Consider the following 17,597-nt stretch of genomic DNA (forward strand, 5'->3'; position numbering starts at 1 on the left):
ATGGTACCTCCCGATTTTCGGTATTTTTGAACGTTGTGGCCTCAATATTCCACCGAAATGGCTGAAATTTGGTATACAACGGTACCTCCCTCCTCATAGAACGGTACCTTCCGATTTTCGGTATTTTAAGAGTTGTGGCCTAAATATTGCTCCAAAATAGCTGTCCGTCCGTCCGTATCTTGAAATCAAGATACAGCTCACAATTTTTAAGATAGAGCTTTGTAATTTGGTATAGAAGTTTCTATTATTCCTAGGATGTTTGGTATTGCAAATGGGCTATATCGGTCCACGTTTTGATATAGCTCCATAGAACGGTACTACCCGATTTTCGGTATTTTGAAGGTTTTAGCCTCATTACCACACCGAAATGACTGGAATTTGCTACTTAGTCTTCGTTGGGGGTATACAACTTTCCCCCAGAATATTGTCGGCATCGGTCCACGCCTTCATATAGCCCCCATAGAATGGTACCTCCCGATTTTCGGTATTTTTGAACGTTGTGGCCTCAATATTCCACCGAAATGGCTGAAATTTGGTATACAACGGTACCTCCCTCCTCATAGAACGGTACCTTCCGATTTTCGGTATTTTAAGAGTTGTGGCCTAAATATTGCTCCAAAATAGCTGAATTTAGACTTCGTTGGGGGTACTCAATCGTCCCCTCTAAATTTGTCGGTATAGGTCCACACCTTCGTATAGCCCCATAGAACGGTTCCTCCCGATTTTCGGTATTTTGAACGTTGTGGCCTCAATATTCCACCAAAATGGCTAAAATTTGGTATTTAGTCTTCGTTGGTGATATAAAACTGTTCTCCAGGAATTTGTCTGTACAGGTGCACGCCTTCATATTGCCCCCATTTCCGACTAAAATTCGTCGGTATAGGTTCACGTTTCGATATAGCCCCCTTAGAAGGTTGAAGATTGTGACGTCAATATCCCACCGGCCCGGCCGAACTTAACGCCTTTCTTACTTGTTTATTATTAAACTTTGCAAAAATATTAAATTTGTTAAATTGCCAAATATTTTATCTAAAATTCAAAGTTCTCTTTGTCTGAATTTGTTGCATTATGCTGGTTTTAACTCAAAGGGAAAACTAATTTCGAATTTTTTTATTCGGCACCCACCGTAAAGTGTTAAGTTGAGATAGAATTTTAGATTTTCAAAGTTTGAGCACAATCGGAATATGTTAGCACGTTCCACTGGGGCCTCGATTGATGATCCTTCCAACTTGAATTGACAATTTTACGACTTTTATGACCATGTTCGGCCAAAAACATGGCATATTTTGCATATTTTGTGCACGTATTTGATATGACCCAAAATATCGAAAAATTTACCCTTAAAACGCCTACATCCAAAATTTGAGTCCAATCGGATAAAATGCAAAAATGTGATGTCTACTCATCACTAAGCTCTTTTATGTATTAAGATATTCTCCTACAGTATAAAGTTCTAAGTCGTTATATTGAAATCTTGATACAGATTCTAGTATGTTTGTATTGAAAACGGAATATATCAGTCACCGACTTGATATAGCCTGCATAGAGCGGTACCTCCCGATTTTCGGTATTTTGAAGTTTCTATGCCACGGAAATGCAGACTTTGGTATTTAGTTGTTGTTGAGGCTACATATATTTCCTGCACATCTCTAGAAATAAGCGATTTTTATACCCTACACAACTATGTGGAAAGGGTATTATATGTTTGTTTTGGTAAAAAATCATATATCACCGCGAAATATTCATCTAAGACCCCCTATGTGGTACACCAATCTTCATATCTCGACGAAATAAGCGATTTTGAGATGTGTGTCCGTCCGTCCGTCCGTATAAATTGTAATCAAACTCCAGGCCGCAAGTTTGGATCGATCGTCACGAAATTTTGCATGGCGGTCGGGTTCAGACCAGAATAGACACCTATTGTTATTGGTGATGATCGTGAAATATTTAGTAGGTGAAATGGAAAACAAAATTTGTAGGTCGCAATAATGTTAAATAAGATAAGACTATATTACAAAGAAGAAGTTTGCAATTTGAAATGGTGATCAGATAAGGTTAAGAGGGTTAAATGGAACAAAACTTTTGTGTGAAAATTGTGAAAATGTTTTATATACAGCTTATATATTTATTCCTCAAAGAGACATTCCGTTCCAGTAAGCTTTTTAAAGGAACGCTTGACCTTTCTATTGATGTTAATTGTGTTGGTGTACATGATAAGATAACAGAGTTACAGCCTAATATACCCTGTTATTTGTTTGTAATGTAATCATAAACCCGCCAGAGGTCGCAATTATAGCTCAATAATCACGAAGTTTTGCAGGAAGTAAGAGTTTAGGTAGAAAGATGCCCACAATTTTAAATGATGATCTGATATTATGTAGCGGGTGAAATGGACCATTACTTTTGTATGAATAATAAGAAAATATATTTTTGGTCTATATGTATTTTATTTCCTGGACGGCATGCACCTGCAAAGTAGCCAACAATTGCAATAACGTGTCTGCTAGACAACGGGACTACTGCCTTAGATATAATGGATTTTTTGTAGAGAACCACATTTTCCCATTCCCAGTTTTTTCATTATTGCAAATTACATGGTGCCCTAGTGTCTTAATTGTCCAATTGGATTTTTATACATACATTGCAGCGTGATTAAACAGTGGTTTTGTACTTCAAAAATCACCACAAGTAGCGGCAAAACCACCAACTTGGCAACCCTGCTTGGGACACGCCGTTCGGATTTGGAGATAAGCTGATTGAGCGAATATGAATCGGAGTATACTCACTCATTTATATGAGAGAAGTCTCCCTTGTCTTATCTGGGATGTTTGTGAAACAATTATTATATTATTATTTAAGCTTGGTGTGATACCGTGCCTGAATCCACAAAGTTATTTCTAACCAACTTTAAATGAAAGGTACACTGAGAGAAAAACCCCGTTGCGAAATCAAGCACGTATGTTGTCATTTTCGCAACGACCCGTTGTTATTTTTTTCAACAACGGCTGTTGGTGAATTGTACACGATTTATTGAAAGCTTCCTTACTAAGAGAATGTAATGATTGGGGATCGATCTGCGAAAAATGGAAAAGATCTTTCAACATACGGCAAGGAGATATAAAAAATTTAAGTAGCCATACTTTTTTTCTAGAATGGCATAAGTTGTCCGATGCAAGAGCTTCAGAATTGGTAAGTAACCATAAGCTATTTATTTGTATATGGATACTAATGTTTCGTTTTAGGTCAACATTGATTTCGATATTATGTATCCGCAGAAAGGCAATCTTCTACTTTCTAAATGGGACCAATTTAAGAAAAAAGTTTACAATTATTATGGGAAAATTTTTCATAACGAACATTGCAAACAACTCTTGGCAAATGTTTTGACGGCAAGCAGCTTAGGTAAATTTTAATTCCTAATTTATCAAAAACATTAAAAGTAATATTTATTTTATATTTCGGTTGCAGATGCTCAAGATTATATATACGCAATACTGTTGAATTCAGTTGAATTCAGTAACTGGTTTCGTTTAATAAAATACTTTTCAAAAAATTTCATTTCTTCTACTAAGGGTATAAAATGGGAAAGGAACGGATATCAAAAAAATGACCACCACTGGTTTCAATCTGACAACGGGGCGTTGACAATCTGACAACGGAGCGTTGACAATCTGACAACGAAGCGTTGGCGATCTGACAACGAAGCGTTGACAATCTGACAACGGGGTGTGCTCGAAATGACCACATATGTGCTCATTTCATGCACGTCTGTTGTTGAAACCGTTGCCAAAATCTCGGTGTCAAAATGACAACGGCGTGCTCATTTTGACACCAAACGTGGTTGATACACTATCATACACGGATGTGGTCATTTCATACACGGATGTTGTCATTTTTTCTCTGGGTGTACTTACACCTGGGAAGTTTTTGCGGAATCCGAAACTACAATGTTCATAGATGAGAAAAAAAAAACAAAAAAGTTAGTTAAGGGCACCGTACATGACATTGTTTTATAAGGAGGCGATGGAGTCAGTGCATTGTCCCAATTTGAACTTCTAAAATGGTGAAACCTACGAAAATATAATAAAGGTAAATCTTGTAGAGAATTTTCACAGCTACAAAATTTTCTCTAATCCCATTTAGATAGGACTTGCGGTTTCCAAGCCAAAACGTGAAAATCTTACAACGCCTAAAAATGTGAACTTTGACTGCGATTTATTTGATTTTTGATTTTCCTCATCTATGAACATTATGGTTTCATAATCCGCAAAAGCATAATCCGCAAAAGCTTCATTTAAAGTTAGTTAAGGCGCGCCGTGTACAATAAGTTTATTTGTTCCATAAAGAAATTTTTATTTGTGGAAAGCTAATTCCTAGGGTTAGTGGTGTAGGGTATCACATGATAGGCCCCGTCCGACTATAGCCTTGGCTTACTTTTTATATATGTCATTATATTCTACAGCAGTATATTGATACCCTCATACAATTGATTATGGATCAAAAATGTGTAACATATCGAAGTAATGGTCATAGATTCACCTTACGTTTTACCAAAATGATTACCCCGATAAACTGAGTCTTCTTGTTTCCGCCCGTTTCAAAGTCCCTTTTTATGTAAATTTAATTACAATTTTTCAAATAAATCATCAACCTAAAAATTATTACGTCAAAAATACAAGCGAAACATTTTAGGCAATAATTTTTTCTTAAATTTGAATGTTAGATAATAACACTGTGCAACAAGGTTTCTGTGCGGTGGAAAATTCCTTTTGGAGATGAAAGGCCTTAGTGAGTATATTAAGAACCCAAAAGGAAATTTTCCCCATAGGTCAAGTTTCTGAGATCTCGCGCGATGAATTTTTTGAATTTTCGCCTATGATGCTTGAGAAAATAGCTTTATATCTCTGTTTGCCGTTATTGTAGCTCCGTTTTCAGATTACATGCCTTCAGTCAAATCGAATGGCGAATCTTTTTGTAGAACATTTCATTCTTCTAACTCAATTCCTTTCATGCCCTTTTCGTCCTTTCTTTCTTGAACCGTAGTAAAAGTACCACAAGATGAGATTTTACAGCATCCAAATATTCCATAAAAATATTGCTCAGAGAATTTTAGGTAAGGTTCTCATTGACAACTAATCGATATTGTCGCGTTTTCATGGTCCTTTTTGACATTTACCCGGTTTTTGTTCAGAAAAAACCTATGTTTTGTTTTTCTGTATATTCGTTATTTGTTATGTATTAGTAGGTAGAAATGCCTATTGGTTATCGCTTATATTGACACCTGGGATGTATCTGAAATATTTACCATATATAGCTCCCGATATGCTGAACACGTTAATGACAAATTTTCTTGGAGAATAGATCCGGTTATCTAATATTTTGAACCGGATATAGCGATATAAAACCCGGATTTTGTACCAATTTTAAGTAACCGATTAAGCTTATATGTATACCATTAGAAAGCTAATAAAATTGCCAATCAGGGAAAATAAATTTTTTGACAGCATCTTACCTGAGTTTGGTGCTAAAACAAAAAACCCGTATTGTTGAACCGTTTTTAAGGAAAAATATCACTGCGCGTAAATATGAAGATAAAAGCTTGGTGGGTAAAATATTCTTTTTGCCGATGAAAGTCGATGAAGTTAATATTATGAACCCGGAAGGACAGTTATGCCATAGGTCAAACTTCTGAGTTATGGCGTGATGCATACATTCTTGATGAACTTTAAGAGCACGACAATAAACCCGTAACATAAATTCCATTTCGCAATAACTCAGAAGTTTGACCTATGGCATAACTGTCCTTCCGGGTTCATAACATTAACTCCATCGACTTTCATCGGCAAAAAGAATATTTCACCCACCAAGCTTTTATCTTCATATTTACGCGCAGTGATATTTTTCCTTAAAAACGGTTCAAGAGTACGGGTTTTTTGTTTTAGCACCAAACTCAGGTAAGATGCTGTCAAAAAATTTATTTTCCCTGATTGGCAATATTATTAGCTTTCTAATGGTATACATATAAGCTTAATCGGTTACTTAAAATCGGTACAAAATCCGGGTTTTATATCGCTATATCCGGTTCAAAATATTAGATAACCGGATCTATTCTCCAAGAAAATTTTTCATTAACGTGTTCAGCATATCGGGAGCTATATATGGTAAATATTTCAGATACATCCCAGATGTCAATATAAGCGATAACCAATAGGCATGTCTACCTACCAATACATAACAAATAACGAATATACAGAAAAACAAAACATAGGTTTTTTCTGAACAAAAACCGGGTAAATGTCAAAAAGGACCATGAAAACGCGACAATATCGATTAGTTGTAAATGGAAACCTTACCTAAAATTCTCTGAGCAATATTTTTGTGGAATATTTGGATGCTGTAAAATCTCATCTTGTGGTACTTTTACTACGGTTCAAGAAAGAAAGGACGAAAAGGACATGAAAGAAATTGAGTTAGAAGAATGAAATGTTCTACAAAAAGATTCGCCATTCGATTTGACTGAAGGCATGTAATCTGAAAACGGAGCTACAATAACGGCAAACAGAGATATAAAGCTATTTTCTCAAGCATCATAGGCGAAAATTCAAAAAATTCATCGCGCGATATCTAAGAAACTTGACCTATGGGGAAAATTTCCTTTTGGGTTCTTAATATACTCACTAAGTGCTTTCATCTCCAAAAGGAATTTTCCACCGCACAGACCTTGAGTTCCAATTTGTGACACAGTGTAATCAAAATTATTATTCATTCTAATTGAAAATTTTTATTTATAACAACCTTGTGAATCATGAATATGCCCTCAATAATAATTCAAATGATCAAGGATATGCATGTGATTAATTGACAGGTGTTATTAAATGAATTCATCTCTTTCGTCACATTGTAAATAAACAAATGCTAAGCATTCAGAAATTACTCATCGAACAGTGATATATGTGTACATACATATGTATATTTGCATGATTAGCAATGTCAATGAAAAACTGACAAATTAAAAATGCAAAACGCAAATGAAGTTATATTATTTATGGAAGGTTTACGTTAGGTTTTGAAGTTTCCCAGTTTTTACACTGGCACCTAAAACTTGTGTTTAACTAAAATATGAGATTTATTCCTAGCGCGATTGATCCATTTAAGTCTTCAAAAAGGCAACATTTGTAATTGGTGCTTTATATCTAATATATGTATAAAAAATTTTAATTCCAGATGGAACTATAGACCTGAACGCATCATTATTGGCAATAAATTGAATATTTGTAAACAATCCCACACTTAAGTGCATGTTTATGTATTTATACATGTTTATTCGCCATTGAAATATCTACCATAAAAACGTTCACATGATGCCGAATGTACTTCTTCGCAGGCACTCTCACACAAAAATACGATTGTATAATTCCAGGAAATACCAAATAGGTAATTTTTCTTTTTCGTTTCAGCAAATACAACAAAGTTTATTGCAAGTTTTCACTATTCCTTCCAATGAAAAGCGATGATAGGTAACTAAATCAGTCATAGAGTGAATCAGTTGCTGTTAAGGTAGCATTGAATAGATGGATGGGAAACATTTACTCGGTACAACAACATCGAGTACGAGGAACAATTTGAAAATGTTTACCTCATAAAAAGAAATAATAATGATGACGTTTATGGGAATACAATCGACTAGTTTAAGGAAAAGCCAAACACACCAATTACAAATGAAACAAAAAACTGACGCATTTATTTAGAAATTGAAAACGATTTTTGTTGAAAATATCTCGATGTATTAAATTACATAACTATGTTCAATTGATCTATTTGCGGTTGTAGCAATTTCCTAAATTAATTGGATTACACACAAATTATGTATATGGAGTTTTGTCATGAATGTTTTCAATACTTCCACCTTCAATTTCATTTTCTACATAAATTTAGGTAAATAGGTCATTTGAAAGTATATATGTGTCTTTTTAGACGGCCATGAGTGGTCTTAATAAACGAATGAAAGGGAGTCTCTATAAACAATATGAAGGGCTTTTTAGGGACGAGCTGAAGCCAGTCATTATAGAGGACAGTTCCTACAAATGAGCTGAAGGGAGACTTTATAAAAGAGCTGGAGGGAATCTTTAGAGACAAACTGAAGATTATCTTTGTAGACTCGCTGAAGTGAGCCTCTATAGAAGGGTGTTTACGAAATATCTATCTTTACAGACGAAAAATGAAGACAGATATAAGGCGAAGAAACCCCTGCTGAAAATATGGAATTACATATATACAAAAATTTTGTTATTATATTATAGACAAATTAAACTTTTTTAATGACGCAAAGAGAACACCATTAAGTATTCTTTAGAAAAGAACAAGTAAGCAAAGGTTGTAGTCGGACGGGGCCGACCATGTGATACCCTACACCAGCAATTCAAAATTAATTTATAGAACAAATAAGCTTATTGTAAGAAATAACTTTATCTATTCTGCCACCTTATCACATTAAGCTTGGACCTACAGTTTATCGCCGAGTCCGAACGGCGTTTCCTAAGACACCGCTTTTAGGGAAGTTTTATATGGCTGAAATACTCAGCAAATTTCGCTAACATTACGGAGGAGTATTTTGCCACCGTTAAAATTTAATGTTACCTCGCCGGGGAATCGAACCCACGACATTCTGCGTACAATGCGGATGTGAATCTGAAATATAGCTCCACTTTATGGTATAATAAGAAACGAAGATATGTATGTAATGATTAAATGTCTCCGAAGTCTATTTTTCAAGAATCAAAAAATGTAAAATTTCCATGTTTTGACATATATAATAGGGTTCCACCGTAGTGCAATGGTATGCACACCCTCCTTTCACGCTGAATGCCTGGGTTCGGTTCCTAGGCCAGGCCACATGAAATTTTCAACGGTGGCAAAATACCCCTCAGTAATGATGGTGACAATTTCTGAGTATTTCAGCCATGAAAAACTTTTCTACATGCGGTGTCTTAGGGCACGTCGTTCGGACTCGACGATAAACAGTAGGTCCCTTATCATTGAGCTATTATGAATCGGGGTGCACTCATTCATAAGAGAGAAGCCTCCCTTGTCCCTACTGGGATGTTTGTGAAAAATTATGTATATCATTATACATTTCTTATAAAAGTCCGAAAATTGGAAAATTGATATTGGCTACCCACTTTTGATACACCTATAAATGTTCTTTGAATATCTGGTCAGATATGGCAAATTGCATTGTAATTGGATATTTTTGCTGCGGCTTATATATTTATTTATTTATATTAGGTGTATTCCAACTAATATAAAAAATATAAGCTAATTACAATGCAATTTGCCATATTTTACCCTGAAATTTTCGATTGACGGACACAGCTCCAATTTTATTGAACACTACAAATGCTATATACAAATTTTCAAAGGGAACATTGTGAGTTTATTGAAGATCTATCGTCAAAAAAAAGTGCACTTGTACCATACATATGCTTGGAAATGCACGCAATTTTGTGCTTTTTAGGGTATTTCGAAAATAGTTCAAACAAATTTATGACTCCCAAAAGTATTGGGTGCCTTCACCAAAATTAATATTTCAAAAAAACTTTAACGGTAGCGACCCCGAGTGCATTTTGAAAAAAGCTGGCGAAGCGACCCAATACTGTATAAAAAATTCAATTGGACAATTAATATGCTAAGGCTCCACGTAATTTGCAATAATGCTTGGAATTTCTCTATCATGATAGAGACAAATTGTAGCATGGGAGGAAAATGTTGTATTGTACACAAAACCTATTATATATTAGGCAGTAGGCCCGTTAGTTACCCAGGAGATACATTATTGCAATTTGCATCAGGGGGAAAGGTCAATAGTTCTTTTTCCATATGTAGGCTACTTTGCTGGTATATGCCCTCCAGGAAGTAAAATATGGACCAAATTTTAAATTTTTATATTTTTCATACAAAAGTAATGGTCCGTTAAACCCACTAGATAATATGAGATCATCATCCAAAATTGTAGGCATGTTCTTCGACCTAAACTCTTAAATCGTGCAAAATCTCCACGCTTCTGATTACACTACAAACAAATAACTGGATATATTAGGCTGTAACTCCGTTATCTGAGCACGTAAAACAACATAATTGGCATCAATGGAAAGGTTAAGAAATGACCTTCCAAATGTTATTTACGTGGGCGGAATGTATCTTCCAGGAATACATATATAAGACGTATATTAAAAATGTTCACAATTTTCACACAAAAGTTGTGGTCCATTTAACCCTCTAATATTATCTGATCACTATTTCAAATTGCAAGCTTATTCTTTGTCATATACTCTTACCTTGGTTAAAATTTCGAGGCGATCGGACTATTATTGCGACCTACAGAGCAGCTACAAAATCGGATAAAAATTATGTTTTTGTTCCATTAACAATAGGTATACGCTAAAAATTTCACGATCATCACCAATAACAATAGGTATATTCTGTTCTGAACCTGACCTCCATACAAAATGTCGTGACGTGGTAGTTGATGTATCGTCTGGAAAACCTTCCTTGAAGGGAAGGCGAACTACATACCTGCCGTCATTGTTTCTCGTGGTAGTTGAGACAAACAGCTCTTCGCAGAACTTATCGGCCTGGAGTTTGATTACAATTTATAATGGACAGACGAACGGACGGACACACATCTCAAAATCGCTTTATCTCGGCGAGATATTAAGATTGGTATACCACATTGGGGGTCTAGGACCGATATTTTGCGGTGTTACATGAATTTTTCCCAAAACAAACTTATAATACCTTTCCACATAGTGGTGTAAAGTATAAAAACAGATTTTAAACAGAACAATGATTGTTCAAGAATCTGCCGACAAATCTAAGAAACAACGGAATTTTAACAAATGTATTATTTATTCGTAGGCGCCGTTTGGGGTCATTTATGATTTGTTTTTGAACATATATATACATACATATGTATATGTATGTATACTAATCATCCATATTCATGCAGTTGACATCTTTTATGCATAATATATTTTCTTCTTAATTATTGGACACATTTTTAAAAAAATATATATATTTAACAACATTTTTTTGACGGCAAAATATCTAATGGGCGTAATCGAATAAAGAAAACGTAACAAAATATTTTGGACTTTATTCTAAAGTTATTCTATGATATAATGTATAACCCACTTAAAAACTCGGGGTATTTTCGCATATTTTTGTGGTTTTTTTGCTTATTAATATAGTATTGTCCGTTGTCTGTCACTTTACGCTTATAAAGAGTCATTTATCCTACGCATTTTCTCGCATTTGGTCTAAAACGCAAGCAATTTAAAAAATCGACTTTTTGTATTTTTCGACTTTTGGTGAAAAATTTAAACATGTCATAAAAATGTAATCAAATATGTTACATTTATATATGATATGTTAGGAATGTAGTAAGATCATTTTTTCAATCAAATACCAAGGGATTCTCATGTAAGAACACATCTATAGTACCCTTCAAAGTTTTTGGAAGTTTTAAAAGATGTCCCGATTACAGGAAAACTATTCATTTTAGGGAAAAAAGTTATTTTTTAAGAAATCATACAAATCATACAAAATTTTAATTTTTCTTGCATAAAAAAAATTCTCTCAATTGACATTTTATCACTTAAACCTACCTACCTACCTAAACACTAAATTCAAAGTTAACAAGTAACAAGTATGAACAGAGTTAAGTTCGCCCGGGCCGAGGATAAAGCACGAGTTCTACTGAAATAAAATGGAATAATTAAAACAATTTCAGTCAGCTGTGCCGACGACCCTCAGCCAATGACAAAAAACAACAACAATAATCACGAGTTTGCTTTAAAATACGTGGAATCTGTAGGTACCGTAATGTGGGGCAATACCAGATAATGGACGTATAAAAACAATTTTTAATAAGTAAACTTCTGATTCATAGAGAACTTGAAGTACATATTAAACTACGTTAAACTAAGATTGGAAGAAATTGTTGAAAAGGTTTAGATTTATCTTGCGCAATAATCAGTTTAGTATATGCCGTCAGGGTTTTTGGAGCTTTTGGGCTATTATGTCAGGAGATATGGACTTACTCCGGAAAAAATTGTACCGTTTAAAAGGGGGTCGATAGGACAACCTACTGAAAAAAGAATCAAAACGATCCAAGAGGAGATTTAATTTCGCTTTGACTTGCGACCAAAAAAATTGTACCGTCTTAAAGGTAGCAGGATAGACAACCTGCTGAAAAAAATTTCATAGCGATCTGCGAGATGCTCTTAAACTTCACTTTATCCGAATTTTATGACGGAGGCACCCGAAAGGGTGGATCGATATAGTCCATATTTGAACCCGATCTATGTCTGAAAGGAATAATACGATGTGCAAAGTTTAGACGAAAACCATTGCTCTCTTAGAGAGTTATCGGTCACACCATTTTACAGAAAAATTTAGAACTTTTGTGGGGGAAGTAGCCGAAGGAGTGGACCTATCTTTGAAGTTAAACTATGTTTGGACAAAATATTACGATACTCAAAATTTGTTTCGAATCGGTTGATCCGTTCGAGAGTATATGTACATACCCAGCAAAATTTGAAGGAAGTGGTTCCATGCGATGACGTGATTTCATGGCATATTTTGCATTGGTTCAAACGAAGTCATGAAAGATCCGATCTTTTCATTAGGATTTGAACCAATGCAAAGGATGTCGTGAAAGATCCGATCTTTTCATCAATATTTGAACCCATACAAAGGAAGTCGTGAAAGATCCGATATTTTCATCAGCATTTGAACCCATTCCATCAATCCAGTTGAGATGAATTTTGTGTTTTTATTTATAAATATTTTCTAAATATAAGATTAATTATTTACAATAGGTTTGATGTTGTTGGAGACTCGAAATCAAAACCAACGTTATTAAAACTCTCGTCGTAATGATAATGTTATTGCAAAGGGTTGATGAAAATGACATGCCAAAGCTTTGGTGGAAATGATATGCCAAAGCATTGGTGAAAATGACATGTCAAAACATTGGTATAAATGACATGCTTTGGATCCAAAATCTACGCTCATATAAAATTCATCGATAAAGATGCTAAAAAGATGACATGGCAAATCACTTTGGCATCGAACATTTTGCTGGGTATATATTCTTGATCAGAATAAAATTCTATGTCGAAATAGCCTTATCCCCTATATCAGCTTTATTAATTGGTATAGAAGTTTCCATTACTCCTAGAAAGTTTGGTATTGAAAATAGGCTATATCGGTCCACGTTTTGATATAGCCCCCACAGAACAGTACCTCCCGATTTTCGGCATTTTCGTGGTATTAGCCTCTGAAATTTTTAATTATTACATTTTTATAATAAAACCTTTCACCTGAAATTTGTTCGTATAGATCCACGTCTGCATATAGCCCCCACAGAACGTTACCTCCCTATATTTGGTATTTTGGAGGTTTTAGACTCAATATCCCACTCAAGTGGCTGAAATTCGGTCTAAGTTAGGGTCAAATTTCTCGGTATAGGTCCACGCCTTCAGAAAGCCACCATAGAGCGGTACCTCCCGATTTTTGGAATTTTGAAGGGTGTGGCCTTAATATCCCACCAAAATGGTTGAATTTTGGAATTTAGTCTTCGACATGGGTATAAAACATTCCACCTGATATTTATCAGTATAGGTCGACGTCTTTATATAGCCCCCGCAGAACGCCAGCGTCGATTTTGGGTATGTTTCTAGCAGCTCTGTATGTTGCAATAATAATCCGATCAACGCGAAATGTTAAATAAGGTAAGAGTATAACACAAAGTAGAAGCTTGCAATTTGAGATTGCGATCGTATAATTTTTAGAGGGTTAAATGGACCACAACTTTTGTGTGAAAATTTGTAATATACAGCTTATATCTTAATTCCTGGAAGTGACATCCGGACAAGTAATCTATACTTGGAAGTGGAACGCTTGACCTTTCAATTGTTGCCAATTATGTTGGTGTACATTATCAGATACCAGAGTTACAGCCTAATATATTCAGTTATTTGTTTTTAGTGTAATCATAAACTCGCTAGAGGTCCCAATTATACCTCAATAGTCACGACATTTTGCACCGGGTAAGAGAATAGGTCGAAGAAGATGCCTACAATTTTGAATGATGTCCTGATATTATTTAGCGGGTGAAATGGACCTTTGTATGAAAAATTAAAAAAAATTTTTGGTCGATATTTTTATTCCTTGAGGACATATATCGGCAATGTAGCCTACATATGGAAAAAAACCTACAGACCTTTCCTCTTATGTAAATTGCAATAAAGTGTTTGCTAGATAACGGGCCTACTGCCTGATATATAATGGGTTCTGTGTAGAGAACCACATTTTTATCCCATGCTACAAAATGCCTCTCCAAAAATTCATGTAGCACCGCTAAATATTCGTCCTATCATTTGGTATGCCAAAATTCATATCTCGACGAAATAAAGCGATTTAGCGGTGTGTGTCCGTTAGGCCGGGGCGATTTGAAAACCTGAATGGGCCTTTCGCGTTTCTGATTCCTGGGGTTGAACTGAGCAAAAAAGTCTACTGGACCATATGTCTACGATGAAAATCGAGCTTCCCGATTTTGACTTTAAGTTTTTTATTGACTTTTTTTGGATATTTTGGTTTATGTCTGAAAAACCCCACAAAAAAACTATAAAGGAATTTCTCATAATTTTCAAAAATATAATGTTTTTTTGTTTTGTTCAATATTTATTTTGAAAATTATGAGAAATTCCTTTATAGGTTTTTTTGTGGGGTTTTTCAGACATAAACCACTATAACTTAGCCATTTGTTAACCGATTTAAAACAATAATAGCTTATTAAAAAGACATTATTCACCCCTTTAAAAAGAAGAGGGATCAAAAGAAATCCGTTGTGGAAAAAATATGATATGCCCCTTTAAATTTGAAAATGTAAGAAATCCAGATTTTCACTACTTTTACCATTATAAAAAAATAAAACTAAGTGACCCAAACGAAATAAAGGCATTGTCGTTGTCCATGGATCCCAACACGATATAATTTTGCATCAGAACACTTGAATTTTTTCCGGTCAAATTTTGTAGCACAATGTCATTTATCGACATTTTCCGAAAAGTTTGCCTGAAGTAGCGTTCCAATGCTTTTGCGATGTATTAGAGAGTTTTCAATTACTGTCTGACTACAATGTTTGTCTTTGTGTTGGATCGAAAATCTCAATGGTTTGGCTGTTATATGCCAAATTATCCAAAAAACGTCAATAAAAAACTTAAAGTCAAAATCGGGAGGCTCGATTTTCACGGTAGATTTATGGTCCAGTGGACTTTTTTGCTCAGTTCAATCCCAGGAATCAGAAACGCGAAGGGCTCATTAAGGTTTTTTTGCTTCCACACAAATCGCCCCACCCTAGTGTCCGTCCATTAAAAATTGTAAACAAGCTTCAGGACGCATTATGGACCGATTGTAAAGAAATTTTTATGATGGTTGGGTTCGGACCGTGAAATGTCCAGGGAATGAAATGAACCAAAAACAAAACTTTACCCAATTGTGTAGCTGCTCTGTAGGTCAAAATAATAACCCGCAAAATTTTAAACAAAGTTTGACTTTATGATGAAGAAGAAGCGTGCAAACCAACGTGAAAATCAGATAATACTTAGCGGGTTAAATAGACTGAAACTTTTGTTTGAAAATTGGTAAAAATTTCAATAACGTAGCGGTTAAACAACGGAAAATAATGAAACACACTTATATAGTAAGTAGTAGCACTACATAAGTTTGTGTGAACTAAATTTTCCTTCCCTGCTACAAAAATGTCTTTGTCATTCTAGATAAATATTTGGTTTTGGTCATAAGTATTATACATCTCTGATATTTGATAATTAAATTTTCACAATCATTGAAAAGAAGTTCCGCAGAAAGCGATTGTCCAGGGATAGTGGTATAGGGTATCCCATGGTCGGCTCCGTCCGACTATAGACCTTTCTTACTTGTTTGTTATAGGTCCATAGGTTTAAGGTTGTGACTTCAATATCCCACCAAAATGGTTGAAATAATTATCAGTATACATAAGTTCACGTCTTCATATACCCACATAGAAGCGTATTTAGTCCTCTTTGGTATCAAAAAAGGAATTTGTGAGTATAGGTTCACGCTTTGATATTGCCCCCATACGACGGTACCTTCCGGTTTTTGGTATTTTGAAGGTGGTAACCACATTTTTTCACCGAAATGGGTGAAATTTGGCATATAGTCTTCTTTAGGGCTAAACAAACTCTCCCCTAGAAGTTTATCCGTATAGCTCAACGTTTTTATATAGCTCACATATAACGGTTTCTCCCGATTTTCAGTATTTTGAATGTTTTAGCCAAATAGCAAATTCCAGTCAACGAATTGACTGGAATTTGCTATTTAGTCTTTTTTTGGGGAAAAAACTTTGGGTGTATTTTACATTCCACTAGAAATTTGTCAGTATGGGTCCACGGTTTGACATAGCGGTATTTAGTTTACATATTTAGTTTACATATTTTCAGTTGGTAAGCGCATCGTCAAAATGTAAAAACATCGATGTCTCATTGGTATTAAACCTTGCCTAAAAGAAAGTCATATACTCCAGTTAGGAATAAGCCTTGACGTGGCGCAGAATTTAGTACTCTCAAACTAATTGTTCCATTTTTTAACGCCGTTCCTGGCATACTAGTCCATATGTTATACCGTGACCCACTGAAATTGCTAGTGGGTGCGATATCTATCGAAAAGGATATCTCCCAAAATAAGATCCACTTTACATTATGGACTATGTCGGTTCATTCCTTTAAGTACTTCCTCCGCAACACTTTTGAACTTTAAACCTAATCCACATTTCTGTGTGTAAGTTCAAATGTTCAAAAAGGTCCACAAAATTCTAAAAATTCCCTAAATACATTCGATCTGTCCGTAGATGAAAGTTTCAATTCACGTAGGCTGAGGGTATATCTCTGTCGGCAAAGCCGACTGATCATTTTTTACTTGTTTTGATTCTATCTTTACTTTTTGAGAATAAATTTTTTATACATAGAAAACTAATATTTCTCAAATTTGTTATATAAAATCACTGATACGGAACCGCACATATTGAAATAGTAGTTCGTTGGACATTTCACTACCTTATGATTATGACTAAACAGTGTGAGTTTCAAAATGCTAACGTTTAATTATTGTCTATTTTAAATGTCAATCTAAGACAATTTTTAAATTTGAATAATACTCGACAACTATTTCCATCAATATTTAAAATTCGCAACAGGTCGTGAAGGTTTGCAATATTTCCCCGAAAGCCATGTGAAAAATGCTTGACATCTGTTCAAAAGAAATTAAAGAAGAGGAAAACTGGGACAGCCATACACATGTTGATTAATTGCATTCAATTTGTTTGACGATCACTCAATGTCAAAATCGGCTAATGACATGCACGCAGCACCCAAGAAAATATAAGAAATTTGGAAAACAAAAATTGAAATATTGAACACTTGCACTGCCAATGCGAATTTTTTAATTTTAATTACATGACACATTTTCACTTGTTTGGCTATGAATCATTATCGGTA

The sequence above is a fragment of the Musca autumnalis genome, unplaced genomic scaffold (genome assembly GCF_047663935.1).
Source record: "Musca autumnalis isolate F117 unplaced genomic scaffold, ASM4766393v1 scaffold_3, whole genome shotgun sequence".
Classification (NCBI taxonomy): domain Eukaryota; kingdom Metazoa; phylum Arthropoda; class Insecta; order Diptera; family Muscidae; genus Musca; species Musca autumnalis.